Source organism: Rhinopithecus roxellana, chromosome 4 (genome assembly GCF_007565055.1).
Source record: "Rhinopithecus roxellana isolate Shanxi Qingling chromosome 4, ASM756505v1, whole genome shotgun sequence".
NCBI classification, from domain to species: Eukaryota; Metazoa; Chordata; class Mammalia; order Primates; family Cercopithecidae; genus Rhinopithecus; species Rhinopithecus roxellana.
Window position 1 is genome coordinate 20,858,384 of NC_044552.1, and position 21,146 is coordinate 20,879,529.

Consider the following 21,146-nt stretch of genomic DNA (forward strand, 5'->3'; position numbering starts at 1 on the left):
AACTGTGTAAAGCACAGCCACTCAAAGCATGGTCTGCAACCCAGTGCTAATTTATAAATGTTAGTTACCAGTCTGGTCTGTTTCAAGATATGGAGCTTATGCCAGAAGGCAAATCAACTATATCACTAAGCATCTTTAGTTCCATTGAATGACTGATTATTGTAGGAATAGTTTCTTAGTGAAGGCAGCAGTACATTTAATTATACTTTGGAGAAAGTTTATCTTATTGTAGACCAGTAACTGGTGTTCCCTGCACAATTTTGCACACTAATAGTTTTAGAGGGGTATTCCAACACTTGCATGGAGGTCAGCATTTGTTGTTCTTTTTTTTTGGATGGAGTCTAGCTCAGCTGCCAGGCTGAAGTACAGTGGTGAGATCTTGGCTCACTGAAGACTCCACCTCCCGGGTTCAAGTAATTCTCCTCCCTCAGCCTCCCAAGTGGCTGGGACTACAGGTGCATGCCACCACGCCCAGCTGATTTTTGTATTTTTAGCAGAGACGGGTTTCACCATGTTGGCCAGGATGGTCTCCATCTCTTGACTTCGTGATCCACCGTCCCTAGCCTCCCAAAGTGCTGGGACTACAGGCGTGAGCCACTGCACCCAGCCCAGCATATGTATTTTTAAAAGAGGATTCATTCTATTGGTATAATTAGAAAAATATTTATGAAACATTATTTATATAGTTAATGAAGTCTCCAAGAAAAGCAAACTGGGATAACAAAGCCAGAAAATATCACTGCAGCCTTATCAGGCTACTTAGAATGAACCAAGCTATTGCTTAAAGCCAGAAGCTGCATCGCATTCTTCCCCAGGCCAGATGCCTCCTCACCCTTTTTTGACAGAAGGTGAGCCTTCTGTATACTAGTCTTACTGAGATGCATCTGTTGGGAAGAACCAAGACTTCCTCTGTCATAGCTGTTTATGGCAAACCTATTCATACTCGTCCTTGCAATGGCGGTGCTCCCAATGTGAGAAAATAAAAAATATGTTGAGGTAAATACTATTTTTTATCAGCTACTCAGGCTTCAACTTATCCAATCATTCAAAGTTTATGCAGTATTGGTCGAGTGCCGTGGTTTACGCCTGTAATCCCAGCACTTTGGGAGAGACTGAGGCGGGCAGATCAACTGACGTCAGCTCGAGACAGCCTGGCCAACATCATGAAATCCTGTCTCTACTAAAAATACAAAAATAAGCTGGTCATGGTGGCGGGCGCCTGTAATCCCAGCTACACTGGAGGCTGAGGCAAGAGAACTGCTTGAACCCGGGAGGCAAAGGTTGCAGTGAGCAGAGATCGCCCAGCCTGGGCAACAGAGCAAGATTCTGTCCAAAAAAAAAAAAAAAAAAAAGTATAGAAATTCATCACCCAACAAACTCCTGGGAGGTATCACTATAATTATAACAACAATCAGATAATGCAGATTATTCTACATTTGCACTTCCAGATCCATTATCTGCCTTTCTTCTTCCTGGAAGGCTGTATCACTTGGCTCCTGGTACCCGGCTCCGGTTCGGATTCAGCCAATGGAAGACAGCAGCAGGAGATAAGAGGGCACAAAGAAAGCGAGGCAGATGCATGTACAGTATTTCTCCTACTGCTCCCGGACAAGCTGTGTTCCTCCCATGGGCACAGCTCCCAGTGGGTGGTTCCTCTCCCGTTGCTGGAACTCATGCCAAATTCTGGCAATTCTGCCCCTTCCCTTTTCCCTTAATGCCTAGGAATAGTGAAGATTCCCACTGTTCTGATCCCTGAAGATTTCCTCACATCTTCTTGGTTCCCTAATTCTATAAAGAAGCCCACCAAATAATCTCTCCTCAATCCACCCTTGGAATGTGCCCTGATGAATATAACCAGATTTACCCAAGTCCACTTCTGAGCCTTACTCTCCTGACAGCAGTGTGAGGAGGCGCTTCAAAGATGGAGCCTAGGCCGGGCGCGGTGGCTCACGCCTGTAATCCCAGCACTTTGGGAGTCCGAGGTGGGCGGATCACGAGGTCAGGAGATAGAGACCATCATGGCTAACATAGTGAAATCCAGTCTCTACTAAAAAATACCAAAAATTAGCCGGGCATGGTGGCGAGCGGCTGTAATCCCAGCTACTCGGGAGGTTGAGGCAGGAGAATGGCGTGAACCCGGGAGGCGGAGCTTGCGGTGAGCCGCGATTGCGCCACTGCACTCCAGACTAGGAGAGAGAGCAAGACTCTGTCTCAAAAAAAAAAAAAAAAAAAAAAAAGATGGAGCCTATAAGAGCCTCAAGGTCCATGGCCTGAAGAGTAACTTCCCTGCATTTGTGATTTTCCCTCTTAAACATAACTCTGAAATTAGAAATCGATATAATGGGTGCTCTGAAAATACTCATTAAGACATTCTAATTAGACAAAGGTATACTACAATAGAAGGAAGCAGGATTTTTTTTTTTTTTTTTTTTTTTTTTTTTTGAGATGAAGTTTCACTCTTGTCACCCAGGCTGGAGTACAATGGTGTGATCTCAGCTCACTGCAACGTCTGCCTCCCAGGTTCTAGCAGTTCTCCTGTCTCATCCTCCTGAGTAGCTGGGATTACAGGTGCGCGCCAACACAGTCGGCTAATTTTTTGTATTTTGTTTTGTTTTGTTTTGTTTGAGATGGAGTCTCACTATGTCGCCAGGCTGGAGTGCAGTGGCCTGATCTCAGCTCACTGCAACCTCCACCTCCCGGGTTCAAGCGATTCTCCTGCCTCAGTCTCCCGAGTAGCTGGGATTACAGGCACGCGCCACCATGCCCAGATAATTTTTGTATTTTAGTAGAGACAAAGTTTCACCATGTTGGCCAGTATGGTCTCCATCTCTTGATCTCGTGATCCACTCGCCTCAGCCTCCCAAAGTTCTAGGATTACAGGCATGAGCCACCACCGGACCATTTTTTGTATTTTCAGTAGAGACGGGGTTTCACCACGTTGGCCAGGCTGGTCTCGAACTCCTGACCTCAGGTGATCCTCCCGCCTTGGCCTCCCAAAGTGTTGGGGTTATAAGCGTGAGCCACTGCTTCCTACTGGAAGTAGGAATTAATAACAATAAAAACAATAAAGTTAATTGTTTAATTTAGTGTCACAGAGTCAAAGGGACAGATCCTACATTTACTAAATTCTGAATTATTCAGCTCCTCAAATCACATTTGTCAGAAGGTTAAACCAAATACAAAGAAATATTACTTTAGCATTTTTTATAATTTAGAAAGTATTACAATATAATCGTTTGACTTATACATAAATTCAAAAGTCAACCAATAGCCATCAGTATGTTGATTTATTTCCTTCTAAGATTTTGCTATGCAAATACACTGAGAATGAAATTGTGATCATTCATAAAGTTTTGCGCTCTGCTTTTTTCACTCAATGGTAGTTCATGAACTTTCTCTGTATTATTAAACGCAGGTTTCTTCTAAAAACCTTTAGGAGCTGCATGATATTCCATGTGAATATGGTACAGTAAGATAAGCTTGCACCAAAGTATAATTAAATGCACTGCTGCCTTTACTGAGGAACTCTTCCTACAATCAGTGAGTCAATGGAACTAAATATGATTAGTGATATAGTTGATTTGCCTTCTGGCACAAGCTCCATATACAATATATACCTATACACATGCACACATATGTGCCTACATATACCTATATATAGTATATAGTATATAGTGTGGTGTTCATAAGTTGAAAGGTGGACCATTACCTATTTTCTAAAATCCAGATTCGCAAGCAGAGACTTGAGCCTGGGAGACGGCAGTGAGTCTGGGCATCTTTGGGAATGTGGCTAACAAATTTGGTAGAGGAAAAGTGTACAGGAACAGGCTACCTATCCACTCCTAATTCCCGCCCTTCAGCATTCTCCCTTACATCTTTATTTTTCCTTTATGTCTCTGTTTTCTCACCACTGTCCCCTTCCCTCTGCCCCCTAACTTATGAGTCTTCTCTAATTCTGAAAGAGCCCAGGTTGAGAAAAGCTCTGTAAAAGAGGCCATACCTAATTTTATCAAGAACTGAAGGTCTGTTTTATCTTTCTGCTCCAGACACCCTCCATGTAAGTTCCCTTGTGCAAGCCTCTGCTGATTTGTGGAAAATGAAGTGAGAAGTAAGAGATATTAAGGCTGGTACTTTTCCCAGAATTTCAGTCCTTGCGGGCCCTCGCGTAGCTGCCAAAACACTTGCGATATAATAGTGTGTTTGCAGGTTAAGTATTGTGTCACAAGTGCCTTATGTGGTAGAGATTTGTTTTTTTGTTTGTTTGTTTGTTTTGTTTGTTTGTTTGTTTTTTTGAGAGGGAGTCTCGCTCTGTCGCCCAGGCTGGAGTGCAGTGGCCGGATCTCAGCTCACTGCAAGCTCCGCCTCCCGGGTTTTTTACGCCATTCTCCTGCCTCAGCCTCCCGAGTAGCTGGGACTACAGGCGCCCGCCACCTCGCCCGGCTAGTTTTTTGTATTTTTTAGTAGAGACAGGGTTTCACTGTGTTAGCCAGGATGGTCTCGATCTCCTGACCTCGTGATCCGCCCGTCTCGGCCTCCCAAAGTGCTGAGATTACAGGCTTGAGCCACCGCGCCCGGCAATGTGGTAGAGATTTGAATGTATGCTTTGCCTACTCTTAATTACTGTGTACTCCTTGAGATAAAGAAGTGACATCCATAGTCCCTTTCCCATAAGGATTGCTCATGCATTAGTGAGTACTTTATTAAATGAATACCTTTAAGAATCAGAAGTTTTTTTTTTTTTTTTTTTTGAGACAGAGTCTCACTCTCTCTCCCAGTCTGGAGTCCAGTGGCAGGATCTCGGCTCACTGCAAGCTCCGCCTCCCGGGTCCACTCCATTCTCCTGCCTCAGCATCCCGAGTAGCTGGGACTACAGGCGTCCGCCACCACACCTGGCTAATTTTTTGTATTTTTAGTAGAGAGGGGGGTTTCACCGCGTTAGCCAGGATGGTCTCGATCTCCTGATCTCGTGATTCGCCGGCCTCGGCCTCCCAAAGTGCTGGGATTACAGGCGCGAAGTCTCAATCTCAGCAGACAAGGAAAGAAAGAGAGCCCACTGAGATACGGTAAGAGCATTAAAAACAAAAACAAAGAAACAAAACAAAAACAAAACAAATAAACAACAACAACAAAATTAGGCTCAAGTGATTCCTCTGAACATAATAGACCTGTGTTTCACTGAGGTTGTTCTTTTCTTTAGGCACTAGAAATCGGGAGGCGGAACACTGTACCTAAACATAAAACAACATTCTCAAAAACTGCCCTGCACAGGCTTGTTGGGACTTCACGATCCTTCTTGGACCTGCATCCCCCTCTTCTCTGGAACTCGGGTGATGACAAGGAGCTTCAGGAGAAAGGGTCCCGTCTACCCAAGGAAGTTTAGGATTTTGGAGAATCTGAACAAACAACTGGCCCCTCTGGGAGGCGAACCTTTGATTCTAAGAAGACAGGATGGAGAACAGCGATAAAAATGACCTTACATTCTCTCCACTCTCACTCTGCCACATTCATATGACCCTCCATTTCTTGTTTTGTTTTGCTATCGTTTGCGTTTATGCCACTTCCGGTTACAAGGGCATTATTTTGTCGGTACGACTTTGGGGAATGAAGGTAGGGATGTGGAATGTGTGATTGTTTTACCCTGTAAGACCTTTTGGAGAGCCAGCTGGATTGCTCTTAAACAGCAGATTTCACAGCCTCTCTTCTGGAAGGGAGAGCTGCGTCCTCGGTATAAGACAGGGATATAGGGCCTGGATTCCCCACTTCCCAACCAGTGGCTCTCATTTTTTTCCGAGTTGTTTTAATGTTACTTGTATTTGTCAGTAGTCGAGGACTTTTTTATTTTTACTTATTTTATTTTTTTAAGGGATCCTGTTTATGAGCACAGGGCCCCCGACTTAAGGAGACTTTAAGAATTATGGTTTAGTTTACTTTTTTACCCCGGTCTGCTTGTCCAAGCCGTCTCAAATAGCTTTTCTCATGCCCCTCCCAGCCACTTTCCCCTTGTGGAAGAGAACAAATTTCTGGTTTCTATGCCACAGCAACGTTGGACGGAACTCTTTTATTTGGATTTCAGTGTCGCCCAGTGGAGAATGAGAAACACGGCAAGGATTTTACGCCCTGGGTGGAGGCTCCAAAAGGATACAATCTTAAAGACGACTCCAGCAGGCGGAGCCTCTCTTCGGCTTCTGTCCCGGGGAGGTGCTTCACGGCCCCCTTCCAGATTGTCTAACCCTTACCCTCACCTATTAGTGTGGCTCTTTTGATTTATGATTTGGGGCAATTTGAGACAGATGAAGGCACTATTTCCCTAAGGCGCTAAGAACTGAAGTCCAGAATATCTGGGCGTTAAGCGGCGTGAAAAGTACAGCAGACAGTGGGGCGTGGCTAAAAATGGCCAAAAGCTAATTGGAGGGGATGCTAAAACTATTAGAGAATGCAGGGATTTGCGGTGTTTGACCATAGGCCAGAAAATTGGAAGAAAGAGGAAAGTGAAAAATCAAACATTCTAGAAACCAAACAGCAACAAAACTGAGTTGAGAGTGAAAATAGCTTTAGTAAAAGGAAGTAAGGCCGCTTTTAACAGGGCCCTGTGGCCCAGGGGTTGGAGCACTGCTCTCGTAAACCAGGGGTTGTGAGTCCTAAGTCTCACCAGGGCCAGTGCAGACTAACCCCTGGGGTTCTGGTGTTTGCTTTCGAGGTCTGTAGTTTTCGTGTCTTTTATGTTTTTTTGAGACGAAGTCTCGCTCTGTCACCAGACTGGAGTGCAATGGCACCATCTGGGCTCACTACAACCTCCGCCTCCCGGGTTCAAGCAATTTTTTCCCGCCTCAGCCTCCCGAGTAGATGGGACAACAGGCGTGCACCACAAAGCCCGGCTAATTTTTGTGTTTTGGGGTAGAGACAGGGTTTCGCCATGTTGGCCAGGCTAGTTTGGAACTCGTGATTTCAGGAGATCCGCCCGCCTCGTCCTCCCAAAATGCTGAGACTACAGGCGTCAACCACCGCGCCCGGCCGAAGGGTGCGTTTCTTAGATGCCAAAACCTAAAACTGGAAATTATTCAAATCGATAACACCCATTTTAGCCCACCTTCTCAGAATGCAGGAATGTACTGGTAGCAAAAGTAGGACATGCTAGAAATACACTTCTGGTTCCAAAATGGCGGAAGCAAGCTGGCTTCACTGCTTCCTACTGAAAACCAAAACTAAATACACAGCACCAAAATTATCACCAAAAGTATGGAATTCTAAAATTAAAATTCCTCATAACAGATGGAAATGAAACTGCTGTGCTATCTGAACTGTTGATGATACAAGAAATTCAGTTGTAGGAATCTTTGAAGATCTACCAATACAAGAATTAGTGGCAATATAAACCAGTTAATAAATGCCTCTTTCTGATAAACTAATTTGTATCAAGTCTCAGTCACCTGCAACCTAAGGAGTTCCTGTTATGCCCAGACCGTTTATTCCCCGAAGAAGACCACCAGAGTCCAGAGTCAAAGCCAAGCGGCAAGGATCTTTAATGCAAGTTCGAACTTGGTCCCTCCGTTCCACAACATACAAGAGGGCCCCGAATGATGCATATGCCCGCTTTTCATAGCCCGATGCATACAGGATATGTAAGGTTACAGAGGTACAAAGAAATTCTTTTGGTCACAGTATCACAATTGGTAATTGGTTAATATTCTAAGTTATACAATTAACAGTTTCTATTTGTTCCCGCGCATTTAATAAAACTACAAACGGTTGTGACCTTATCAGGGGCTCTCTAGGTGGTGTTTCTAGGTGTATGGGGGGATGTGTTTGTGTTGGGCTCAGGAAGTTTGGAACAAATAGAGGATTGTGTTTGTACTGGGCCCAGGACTAAGATATATGGCAGACACCGGTAATTAGAACAGAACAGAGCAGGACAGAGACTTTCACAACGTTTGTCCTTTCAGCGTCTGGAGTCTATAGATAACCTAATCGGTTAGGTCTGGGGTCGATCTTTAACTAGGCTCAGGGCGCCACCCGGGCTGTCAGGGCGCCGCCCAGGCTGTTTGCCTGTGGACTTCATTTCTGCCTTTTGGTTTCTTTCATTTGATCTCTTTCATTCCCACTAATTTAGTCATTGTAGGTCTAAAGAAACTATATTATAATTATTTATTTTATGATGCTTATTTAATGGACTGTAAGCTCCCTGATAACAGGCATCATATCTTATTTAATATTGTATCTCAGAGCCTTGCAAAGTATGAACCCTAGTCTCTGCTAAGTAACGGTTTCTTGAATGAAGCACAGCTAAAGAAATGCAACCAGGCTGGGCGCGGTGGCTCAAGCCTGTAATTCCAGGCCGAGGTAGAATCATTTTAGTCTAGGAGTTCAAGGTTGCAGTGAGCTATGGTCAAGCCCCTGGGTGACAGAGCTGAGACCCTGTGAAAAGAAAAGAAAAGAAGAGAAAAGAAAAGAGACAATCAGAATGTAATGAGTTTGTAAATACCACAGGAGGTCGAAAATTTACCTGAAGCCCAAGAAATCAAAGTCAGCAAATATAGAGGAACAAAGAAAACAACACAGCAAGCTCTGATAAAGATTCTACCTAAATGTTAAGTGATCAGTCCTCCTGGTTTCAATTTATGCCTCAGAATCGGAACTGAGCTGCCTGCAAAATTAAACACCCAAAGATAACATCTGAGTGGCTCATATAAATTGTTAATATCAATAATCTATATCAGAGACTAAAATGATGGAGTTTCTCTCCACCACATTTGTTCTAAATACTGAATAATATAATAATGTTCACAAGTCACAAATAGACTCCTCAAAATGGTAATTTGGATTCCTGAAATAATCCAACACTTTTCGCTGTACTAAGTTTGGAAAATCTACTTTAAATTGCTTAAGAATCAGGACAGGCACAGATTATTCATTTCTACTAAAATCCACCAGAGCAGCTTTTAGTTGCTTGCACTTTAGGACTATCATTCTTTTCCGAAAGCCCTCAGGGTACTTTATGTTTCCATGGCTTCATAGATACTGCTTTCTCTGCATACAATAATAATTTCATCCCTTCTTCTAGCTAAGTCCTACCACTTCAGAATTCAAATAACGTATCACTTTGCCCTCAATCTAGCTTTTTCATAGCACCATTTGCACATCTTTATTATATTTGAATAATGTCTAGTAAATAATAATGTATTTTTCTTTTCTTTTCTTTTTTAGAGGAAGTCTCACTCTGTCACCCAGGCTGGAGTGCAGTGGCACAATCTCGGCTCACTGCAACCTCCGCCCCCCGGGTTCAAGCGATTCTCCTGCCTCAGCCTCCCAAGTAGCAAGGATTACAGGTGCCCACCACCACGCCTGGCTATTTTTGTATTTTTAGTAGAGATGGGCTTTCAGCATGTTGACCAGGCTGGTCTCGAACTCCTAACTTCAGGTGATCTGCCCTTCTTGTCTTCCCAAAGTGCTGAGATTACAGCACCTGCCTCTTTCTGTATTTTTGAAACCACTTTTGCAAAGATTATAACAGTGGGAAAAGTATGACCATGAAAGAGATCTGACCTGACTCCATCTTGGCCTTTGCCTGCAAGCTGCCCTTATTCATTCCTGAGTGTAAGTCGAACTAACTTTGGGATGAATTTAATTTTTAACTATCATTTAAAAGCCCTAGCTTCTGAATTTTCAGGGGGCCTGATTTGAGTAATAGTAAAACTCCAGTCTCCCGTTTAGCTGACTTTGTGTGTATTAAACTCTTTCTCCATTGCCATTCCCCGTCTTGATAAATCAGCTCCACCTGGGCAGCTGGCAGGACAAAACTTTTGGGCAATTACATTTAGAAGTTTGGTAACCATGAGGATGTGTCTCCATTTTGTTTATCTATTTGTTTTTTCTAAATTCTGGGGTGACCTAAAAGGTATCTCAGTTTTGTTTTTGTTTGTTTGAGACAGAGTCTCGTTGTGTCACACAGGCTGGAATGCCATGAGGGGATCTTAGCTCACTGCAGCCATCACCTCCCCAGTTCAAGAGGTTCTTGTGCCTCAGCCTCCTGAGTAGCTGAGACTACAGGCGTGTACCACCACATCCAGCTAATTTTTGTATTTTTAGTAGAGACTGGGTTTCACCATGTTGGCCAGGCTGGTCTTAAACTCCTGGCGTCAAGTGATCTGCCTACCTCATCCTCTCAAAATGCCAGGATTACAGGCATGAGCCACCGAGCCCAGCCACGGTATCTGTTCTGATGGATTGAAAGTACTTGTTTTTTGTGGAACATGGCTTTCTTTATAAATATTTACAAATCTTTCTATTGAAGTTTTATTTCCTTTTCCACTGAAGTTATTCTCAACTTCAGACACAAGTTACCTGATTTTGCTTAGTTCTCCATTATCTTTCAATAAAATGTATAACTATTTTTATATGTTTGTCTTTTTCCTTTGAATTATTTGAAATTTTCACTAACCTTTTCTTGTCACTTAGTTTTTTGGGGAAGGACCACAAACTCCTTTACTTGCTGTTTCTAATTTGTTAATTCTGTTATTGTTATAGCACACTCTTTTATTTGCTCTTCAATCTCCACTTTCACTCAATTCTGTTATCTTCTATAGGGGGAAATAAAACTTTTTCCTTGACTTTCTTAGGTTTAGTGAGTGAAGTCTTAGAAATTAAACTGACAAAAAAACAGTAATAGGAGAAAAGGCATACAAACTTTGTTTGATGCTAATATTTTAATTTTAATGTGTACACAGGGGTCTCACAGAAAAGAAAGTAAAAACCCAAACAAGTGTTTAGGCTTGAGAACTTATGCACTATTTAACAAAGGGTGATAAATACTGGAGAACTGATGAGACAAATGAAAAGCATTTAGGCTTTTAGGTAAGGTAAATATACAGATGGGGGAAGGTGTTAATGGAAGTAAGGTTTGTTTAAGCAGATTGTAGGTGATGCATTATAATTGTCTCCTCTTCCCAGTATGTGAGAGGGGAGAGGGAAGACCTTCACAAAAGTAAAATTTATGCTCTGCTCTTAGACAGAAAGGGGGAAGGTAGAGAGCATTTCTGGCATCTGATGTTTCACTCAGTTGGCTTCAGCTAAAAACAATTCTTATGCTATAGTAGCGTATTTTGAGATGGCATATTTTGATACCCTTCACTTGTCTTTTTTTTCTTTTCTTGGGACAAGGTAAGTTTTAAATTTTTTTTGTAGAGACGGGGTCTCAGTAGGATGCACATGCTGATCCCAATCTCCTGTCCTCAAGTGATCCTTCCTCCTCAGCCTCCCAAAGTGTTGGGATTACAGGCGTGAGCCACAGCACAAAGCCCCCTTCATTTGTCTTTCAACTTATTTTCTTTGCATTCAGAGCATAAGCATATGACAAGGAATTCACCAACCAAGTTCATCCACATCAGGCTTTGATTCAGAAATTGTGGACATAGGCCGGACGCAGTGGCTCACGCCTGTAATCCCAGCACTTTGTGAGGCCAAGGCAGGTGGATCACCTGAGGTTTGGAATTTGAGACCAGCCTGGCCAACACAGTGAAACCCCACCTCTACTAAAAACACAAAATTAGCTGGGTGTAGTGGCTCACGCCTGTAGTCCCAGCTACTCGGGAGGCTGAGACAGGAGAATCTCTTGAACCCGAGGGGTGGAGGTTGCAGTGAGCTGAGACTGTGCCATTGCACTCCAGCCTGGGCAACAGAGTGAGACTCCACCTAAAAAAAAAAAAAACACGGAAGGAAGGAAAGAAAAGAAATAAAAGAAAGAAAAGAAATGAAATTGTGGACATAAAGAAGCAGACAGTACAAGGCACCCATTCTGGTGATGATAGTAGCAAATATGTTCATTTTCCTAGAAAACCCATCAACTATTGCCTTGTAGTGGCAACAGTGTGTGAGCAGTTCTGTAGTGTGATTTTGGGTGTTGTTTCTAGCTGTATAGTCTACAAGCCTGGTGTTCTGGCTTACTCAGGTGTTCTATGAACTACTTTATAATCTTTAGTGAATTCGTTATCTACTTCTAGTAGAGCTGGTTTAGCCATTTCAAAGTGCCTGTCATACCGGAAGAACTCTAACTTGCCAGTTTTAAATTGTTCTTCTAGCTTAGGTGAAATTGTTGGTTTGAGTGTCTGGAGTGGCGAACTCAGTTCTTGCCTCCTAGCAGGAAATAATTTGTCCGAGGGGCATAAGGCAAAGAGACCAAGGCAAGTTTTAGAGCTTGGAAGAAGGCCAAGCATGCAACTTGAGAGATCTGTGTGCTGTTTGGCCCTTGACTGGGGGTTTTATACATTGGCATGGTTCCGGGGTTTCTGTTTCTCTTCTTTTGATTTTTCCCTTAAGATGGGCTGTCCGCATGCTCAGTGGCCTGCCAGCACTTGGGAGGGGCCACAAGCACTGTGTGTTTACTGAAGTTGTGCACATGCTCATTTGAGATGTTTTCCCTTACCAATCTAGTGTTTCTAGTGTTCCTAGAGGAAGGTCATACACTGGTTAAAGGCCACCGTTTTGCCTCTTAGTGCACATGTTTGACCCCCTCACCCAACTCCTGAGATCTTACTGGGAAGCTGCTGATCACCAACATAACACCAAATGTTTTCTATCTATTGGGAGACTGCCTCTATCAGGAGACTGCCTTTCCCTAGTGCTGGCTATGACCAATTATTATTTCATTTCATTTATTTATTTATTTATTTATTTGAGATGGAATCTTGCTCTGTCACCCAGGCTTGAGTGCAGTGGTGCGATCTTGGCTCACTGCAAGCTCCGTCTCCCGGGTTCACGCCATTCTCTCGCTTCTGCCTCCCGAGTAGCTGGGACTACAGGCGCCTGCCACCACGCCCTGCTAATTTTGTTTTTGTATTTTTAGTAGAGACAGGGTTTCACCATGTTAGCCGGGATGGTCTCGATCTCCTGACCTGGAGATCTGCCCGCCTCGGCCTCCCAAAGTGCTGGGATTACAGGCGTGAGCCACAGCGCCCGGCCGACCAATTATTATTTTAGAGACAGTTTAACAACTGCCTGATCATCACCTGCTGGTGACCTGATATTATTGGGGCAGGGGATTGGGATAGCTAGGCAGACATGCCCTGCTCATGTCTGCCTAGTGCCTACTCTAACATGAGGTTGTCAGAAATAATTAGCCTTAGGACCGTATCCTTCCACTAACCCTATCTTTTCTGATCACCATCCTCACCTTCTCTCTGGAGAGAGAAAGGTGTAATGGATTTAGTGTTCTTATGGTCTGTGATGGCAAATTATGTGTGTTAATTTGATTTGGGTAAGGAATACCCAAAAAGCTTGGATAAAAGATCATTTCTGGATATGTCTGCAACAGTGTTTCTGAAAGAGATTAGCATTTCAATCAACAGACTGAGTAAAGCAGATCCATCCTCACCAGTGCGCATGGACATCATTCAATCCATTAAAGGCCTGAAAAGAACAAAAAGGTGGAGGGAGGGATAATGCTCTGTCTTCTTGAGTTGGGACACACATGTTCTCCTGTCATTGGAGCTCCTGGCTTTGGGATCTTCAGACCGTAGGATTACACTAGAGCCTCCCTTCTTGTCCTAGGACATTGGACTCAGACTGAATTACACCACTGACTTTCCAGGCTCTCCAGCTTGCAGACAGAAGATCATGGGACTTCTTGGCCTTTGTAAGCTCACAAGCTAATTTTCAGAATAAATCTCCTCTCATATATCTAGTATCTATCTACCTATCTATCTATCTGCTATTCGTTCAGTTTCTCTGGAGAATTCTGACTAACACATGGCTTTATATATGATGCTAATTACTCCACAGTGATGAGAGGGAGCTTTAGTGTGATCTTCTGGGCATCTTTATGGCAACTGACCCCCATTTCCACATTATTTTATTTTTTCTTTGTGTCTTGCCAAACCTTGATTATTTCTTGGAGATCACTCATTCTGGGTAGTCTCCGAAATCACTCCCAAAGACTCTCCTAACTGTATCCTACAGAGAGGAGATGCCAAAATAATGAAGTTTGACAGCTCTATCTTGTGACAAGTATCCCTGGTCAGTGTTGCGGGAGAGGGGTTTCTAGTATAGAGGGATGTTGTGCAACTTTTTCCTGGTCTGCATTCCTCCACACTACCCCCTACCCCCTCACCCCCTGCCCTACACAATCTAAATACTACCTGTGAACCTGAAATATCTGAGACAGGTCTCAATCAATATAGAAAGCTTATTTTGCCAAGGTTCCGAACATGCCTGTGACACAGCCTCAGGAGGTCCTGATGACACGTGCCCAAAGTGGTCAGGGTACAGCTTGCTTTTACACGTTTTAGGGAGACATGAGACATCAATCAATGTGTGTAAGATGTACATTGGTTTGGTCTGGAAAGGGACAACTTGAAGAAGTTGAGGGGAGGGAGCTTCCAGGTCATAGGTAGATAAGAGACAAACAGTTGCATTCTTTTGAGTCCTTGATCAATGACCCAGTTCACTGAATACACAATTTACGTGGGGGCAGCAAATTGTCATTTATGCCTTAGTCTCACTCAGGGAAACTGGATTTTTACATAAACAATAGGGCAGAGGAAGCAATCAGATATGCATTTGTCTCAGCTGAGCAGAGAGATGACTGTCTGTCCCACACCTGTGAAGATAAGCTATCAATTTACATTGCCAGGATAAAATTCAACAGACTGTTTTAGGGTAAAGATCTTGAGGCCCACAAGGAATTTCCTTGTGGGAAAACTGTGAGGGAGGTACGTAGCCTTTTCTTTTTTGTAGCTATCTTATTTAGGATTAAAATAGGAGGCGGGTTTGTCTGACGCATTTCCCAGCTTGACTTTTCCCTTTGTCTTAGTGATTCTGGGGTCCTGAGATTTATTTTCATTCCACACACTAAATTGGAGAAATTATTTATTTATTTATTTATTTTGAGACAGAATTTCACTCTTGTTGCCCAGGCTGGAGTGCAATGGCACAATCTCAGCTCACTGCAACCTCTGCCTCCTAGGTTCAAGCAATTCTCCTGCTTCAGCCTCCAAAGTAGCTGGGATTACAGGCATGCACCACCGTGCCCCGCTAATTTTTTGTATTTTTTGTAGAGATGGGGTTTCACCATGTTGGCCAGGCTGGTCTGGAACTCCTGAACTCAGGTGATCCACGTGCCTCGGCCTCCCAAAGTGCTGAGATTACAGGCATGAGCCATGTGCCTGGCCATGATGACTTTCAATCTCCTCTTCTCTCAGTGATTAATCTCTGGTTGTTTGATGACATTCCTAGGAAAAAAGTTCAAGACAATTATATTCCTTTTGGAAGAACTTCCTTCAGTCATGTATGGGGAACTTCAAAGACAGCCCCTCCCTGTACTTGTACTTGGAGGGGAGAAACAAGGGAAACCAGAGAGACCTTAATTTTGAGGCAGCTTCTAAGCCTTCCAGTTTCCTTTAAGTCTAAGAACTCAGCATGCCCAAGCACCATACTTTGGGGTATCCTTTTCTAATCCCCAACACATACATAAATTTTGAAAGAATCACCCCAAAAATGAACAATTAAGGGCACAAATCTAGAATAAAAATTCTGAGAATTAGCCGGGTACAGTGGCTCACGCCTGTAATCCTGGCACTTTGGGAGGCCAAGGCAGGCGGATCACAAGGTCAGGAGATAGAGAGCATCCTGGCTAACACGGTGAAACCCCGTCTCTACTAAAAATACAAAAATTAGCCAGGCGTGGTGGCGGGCACCTGTAGTCCCAGCTACTTGGGAGGCTGAGGCAAGAAAATAGCTTGAACCCGGGCGGCGGAAGTTGCAGTGAACCGAGATTGTGCCACTGCACTCCAGCCTGGGCGCCAGAGCAAGATTCTGTCTCAAAAAAAAAAAAAAAAAGCCGGGCGCGGTGGCTCAAGCCTGTAATCCCACACTTTGGGAGGCCGAGACGGGCTGATCACGAGGTCAGGAGATCGAGACCATCCTGGCTAATACGGTGAAATCCCGTCTCTACTAAAAAATACAAAAAACTAGCCGGGGGAGGTGGCGGGCGCCTGTAGTCCCACCTACTCGGGAGGCTGAGGCAGGAGAATGGTGTAAACCCGGGCGGCGGAGCTTGCAGTGAGCTGAGATCCGGCCACTGCACTCCAGCCTGGACGACAGAGCGAGACTCCGTCTCAAAAAAAAAAAAAGAAGTTCTGAAAATTGACATATATTTCAAGGTTCTCTCTCTGTACACACAAATGATACACTGATTCTATAAATGAATGCATTTAAGCATCCATTAGACAAAAAACTGAAAACAAGCACTAATATCCTCCAACTCGGGCTGGGCATGATGGCTCACGCCTATAATCCCAGCACTTTGGGAGGCTGAGGTGGGTGGATCACCCGAGGTCGGGAGTTCGACACCAGCCTGACCAACATGGTGAAACCCCGTCTCTACTAAAAATATAAAAATTAGTCAGGTGTAGTGGCCAGTCCCTGTAATCCCAGCTACTCGGGAGGCTGAGGCAGGAGAATCACTTGAACCTGGGAGGTAGAAGTTGCAGTGAGCTGGGAGATCACACCATTGCACTCCAGCCTGGGTGACGGCATGTGAAAAACAAAAAACAAACACACAAAAAAACCTTTGTTCACCCTGAAATGTTTAAAATACTATTTCAACATTTTCACTTTATTAATATAGCCTTAATTATATATTTGTGATGAGGAATACACCAAAAGGTAAACAGAATTTTTCTCAGGTTTAAAAAGGCTCATCACTTTTCTCAAACAGCAAAGGAGGCACTGCCATATCTGATCCTGGAACAAAATGATTAAACCCTTGAGTCTTGGACCCTTGAGAATCATCTTTTTTTTTTTTTTTTTTTTTTTTTTTTTTTAGAAAAAAAATTCCCTGCCATTGTTGCACAGAGAATAATATTTTTGAGAGGGAATTTGAGTATATTACCTACAGTTGTTGTTTCAGATTAGTTTAAATAGGACATATCAGTTGCTACCAGATCTTTATCTCCTTGAAAAGTAGTTTAAAGACTTTGTAATTTTTCTATATTTGTGTAACTATTGCAAAAATAACATGTTTATCTTCATGTTTTTGTTCCCCAACTTAAAACATAATTTTTTTAGCAAGGGGTGGTGGTTCATGCCTGTAATCCCAGCACTTTGGGAGGCCAAGGTGGGTGGATCACGAGGTCAGGAGTTCAAGACCAGCCTGGCCAACATGGTGAAACCCCATCTCTACTAAAAATACAAAAATTAGCTGGGCGTGGCGGTGGGCGCCTGTAATCCCAGCTACTTGGGAGGCTGAGGCAGGAGAATTGCTTGAACAGGGGAGGTGGAGGTTATAGTGAGCCAAGATCATGCCACTGCACTCTAGCCTGGGTGATAGAGCAAGACTCCGTCTCCGAAAAAAAAAAGAAAAGAAAAGAAAGAAAACATATACATATATTTTTTGTCAAAATCTTATTCTGTGGCCCAGGCTGGAAGGCTGGAGTGCAGTGGCACAATTACAGCACACTACGGCCTCTACCTCCCAGGCTCATGTGATCCTCCCACCTTAGTCTTCTGAGTAGCCAGGACCACAGATGACTGCCACTACATCCAGCTAATTAAAAAAATTCTTTTGCAGAGATGGGGTCTCACCATACCAGGCTAGTCTTGAACTCCTGGCCTCAAACAATCCTCCTGCCTCAGCCTCCTAAAGTGTTGGGATCACAGGCTGAGCCACCCCAGCCAGCCTCCCAAAACTGGCCAAAACATAATATTAACTACTACTCCCAAAACTACTTTTTTTTTTTTTTTGAGATGGAGTTTGGCTCTCGTTGCCCAGGATGGAGTGCAATGGCGTGATCTCAGCTCACCGCAACCTCTGCCTCCCAGGTTCAAGCGATTCTCCTGCCTCAGCCTCCTGAGTAGCTGGGATTATAGGCATGCGCCACCATGCCCAACTAATTTTGCAGTTTTAGTAGAGACAAGTTTTTTCCATGTTGGTCAGGCTGGTCTCGAACTCCTGAGCTCAGGTGGTCTGCCTGCCTCGGCCTCCCAAAGTGCTGGGATTACAGGCATGAGCCACCCCCTCCTTGGCCTCCCCATACTACTTCTAATCACTCATAAAGACATTATCAATAGTACCAGGATTTCTATCAGTCAGGATCCCAAGAGAAAACAGGTGTCTTATTCAAATTGCAATAATTTCAGAAGGATTTAATAAAGGGACTGTTTAATAAAGGTGTCTAGTAAAGGTATGGGCAGGCTGCGGGAAGGACAAAGAAGAGGGCAGTACTCTAGGGTTACTGATAGTAGAGTGGTCAATGCCCCTAGACCTGAAGGAGAGAGGAAAAAGCCATTACTGAGATTTGGAGGAAAGGTCCGCTTTGATGAACTAGCCAGAGTTGACCCACAGAAAGAGATTCAGATAAATAAATACTCTAGCCTCTTTCTCCAATCTCATTCTGATCTAATGCTAGTGTTTCCACTAATGAAATTCAACTTGAGGCCAGGGTGGTGGCTCACACCTATAATCTCAATCCCAGCACTTTGGGAGGCCGAGGCGGGCAGATCACAAGATCAGGAGTTTGAGACCAGCCTGGTCAATATAGTGAAACCCCATCTGTGCTAAAAATACAAACATTAGCTGGGCATGGTGGCACATGCCTGTAGCCCCAGCTACTTGGGAGGTTGAGGCAGGAGAATCGCTTGAACCTGGGAGGCGGAGGTTGCAGTGGGCTGAGATTGCCACTGCACTCCAGCCTGGGCAACGGAGCAAGACTCCGTCTCAAAAAAAAAAAAAAAATTTCAACTTGAAGCCAGAGGCCTGGGATGTCTATTGGTATGGATCACACAGGTCAGTTTTCTATGGCACAGTGGGTAGAGAACTGAAGACAGTCACTTTTTTAACATCAACAATTCAAAACATTCAGCTTTCCATCCACCATTTTCTCCGATCATTATTTTATGCTTATAAATCCTATATTATGTCACTGACCTGCCTCCTGATAAGAGTTGTTTAATATCCAGTGACATCCTGTGAGTCCTATACGTTTTCATCCCTTCAGAACAATAATTCCCCAAATGCTGGCTGTTCATATTTAGATCTGGTTTTGGAACACAAAATCATTAGTATTGTTATGAGGTTTATAGAACTCAGAACAGTGCCTGACCCATGTGTCTTAGTACTTTAGGGCTATATTAACAAAATACCTTTGACTGGATAATTTGTAAAGAACAGATTTTTTTTTTTTTTTTTTATAGTTCTGGAGACAGGGAAGTCCAAGATCAAGGCTCCAGCAGATACGGTATCTGGTGAGGGATCCTCTCTCTGCTTCAAAGGTGATGCCTTTTGCTGCATCCTCACAGGGCAGAAGATATGAGAGGGCCAGGCAGCTCTCTAAAGCCTCTTTTACATAGGCAGTAATCCGATTCAGGAAGCCAAAACCCTCAGGACTTAATCACTTCCCAAAAGGCCCCACCTCTTAATATCACAATGGAGGTTAAGTTTCAATATGATTTTGGAGAAACACAAACACTCAAACCGAAGCAACATGGTAAGCTCTGACAAAATGTTGTGAGCTACTGTTATTTAGATGGAGCAATCTCTAGAGGTTCAGGCAGAGCCTTATTTCTCCCTCTGGGACTGTGTAGTGAGAATGTAGGAGCTTCTCAGGAGAGGTGGTCATCTACCAAGGAGCCTGTGTTGCTTCTCCCTGCTCCTTACCTTAAGGTGTTACTTTAAACACATGAAATGATCTCAAAACAGCTATGTAATAGACATCAAGACATGGAAGCATTTCCTTTTTTTTTTTTTTTTAAGTATGGAGAAACTTAGTCACTGGTTCTATTTGTTAAGTGTTCCGTGGTCAGGAATAGGCAGGCTATTCCTTTTACACATTTCTTCTGGTTGACAGAAATTATTCTATAAAAGCCAACAGACTTCATACCTTGTGTGTATGTGTACTTTGACAGCTGCCTTCCCCCACCCCCCAAATCAAACAATCAAGCAACAAACAAAATTGGCCTTAAAACTGAGGCCCCAGAGATGAGGTTACTGAGCGGGTATGTCACAGCGGCAAACTTTCTGCAACGGGAAAAGGTCAAGACAGAGGGAGGAGCGCTGGGGGTGCACACCGCCTTGACCTCTGGCACCTACTGAACAAATAAGAAATGGTTGCTATGCCAGTTTTCCCTGAAGAGGTGCCTGACCAGCTGGCTCTGTGAATTCGAATGCAGTATTCAGGCAGGCGCTGGGAGAGTTTTGGGGAATCCCGATAGACAGCCCAGAGATGCTGGACTGCGAAAGCGGGCGCGCTGCAGGAGAGGCTGGGAGGGCAGCCAGGAGCGCTGCTGGTGTCCGGAGACGCGCAGAGGGAGGGGCAGGCGGCAAGCTCCGCTTCTCCGCGTCCTGGGTCTGAAAGCATCACAGGCCAGCCGGGCAGTGCGCGGTGAAACTACAAAGAAGCCAAAGAGGCTCGCGTCTTCTACAAAAAAACATGTTCTTGCTAGGACGATGGCAAGGAGAAGCCGGAGTCTCTCCTTTTTCTCCTCGGCTTTTCTCGGGCTTTCTGAAAAGAGCACCCGCATATTCCCGGGAAATTTTGGCTCCTGATGGCATAGGGGGAGGATCACATTCATCTTCCAGGAGAGACGGAGATATCTTGATCAAATTGTGTTTTACGCAGGAGGCGAGTGACTGCGGAGGGAGGATCCCCTGCAGCTCAGCGCGCTCCCGCTCCGGCGCGAGGCCGGGGTCGAGCGCTTCAGTAGCTCATGGCTCTGTAGAGTGCGCATGGCCAACATAAGGAAAGCATGCTCCAGTGGCGCAATCGGTTAGCGCGCGGTACTTATACAACAGTATATGTGCGGGTGATGCCGAGGTTGTGAGTTCGAGCCTCACCTGGAGCATGTTTTCTTCCAATTGCGATTTCAGACATTTCACGATAATGCATTTTTCCCTTCTCTTTACAGTAAAATGCTAAAATGGATAAGTTTTCCGTGGTGAGCCCATAAAGATTCCTTTGATCAAGGGAGATACTTGGCAGATTTCAGAGAAGGGAAGAAACCCAGCAAGACCCAAATTGAACTCATCCAGCAAACTCATTTCTCTTCAGTCGGGAGGCCTCACAGCCAGGCTGTTCTGCTTCAATGACGCCTCCTCCCTCCCTTGCTCCTCCACTTAAAAACTATTCTTCAGCTCTTTGGGGACTGAGCAAGGAGGTGGAAAA

The 21,146-nt window shown here is 44.2% G+C and overlaps 1 non-coding gene and 1 pseudogene across 1 annotated transcript; one reads left to right on the forward strand and one right to left on the reverse strand.

Annotated features, from left to right (window-relative positions):
- Positions 1-20,505, reverse strand: part of LOC104671223 — an 83,646-nt pseudogene extending 63,141 nt beyond the window's left edge.
- Positions 20,506-20,732: 227 nt separating this feature from the next.
- TRNAI-UAU lies at positions 20,733-20,826 on the forward strand. The gene is made up of 2 exons: positions 20,733-20,770; positions 20,791-20,826. It is a non-coding gene; the product is annotated as a tRNA-Ile (tRNA).
- Positions 20,827-21,146: the final 320 nt, after the last annotated feature.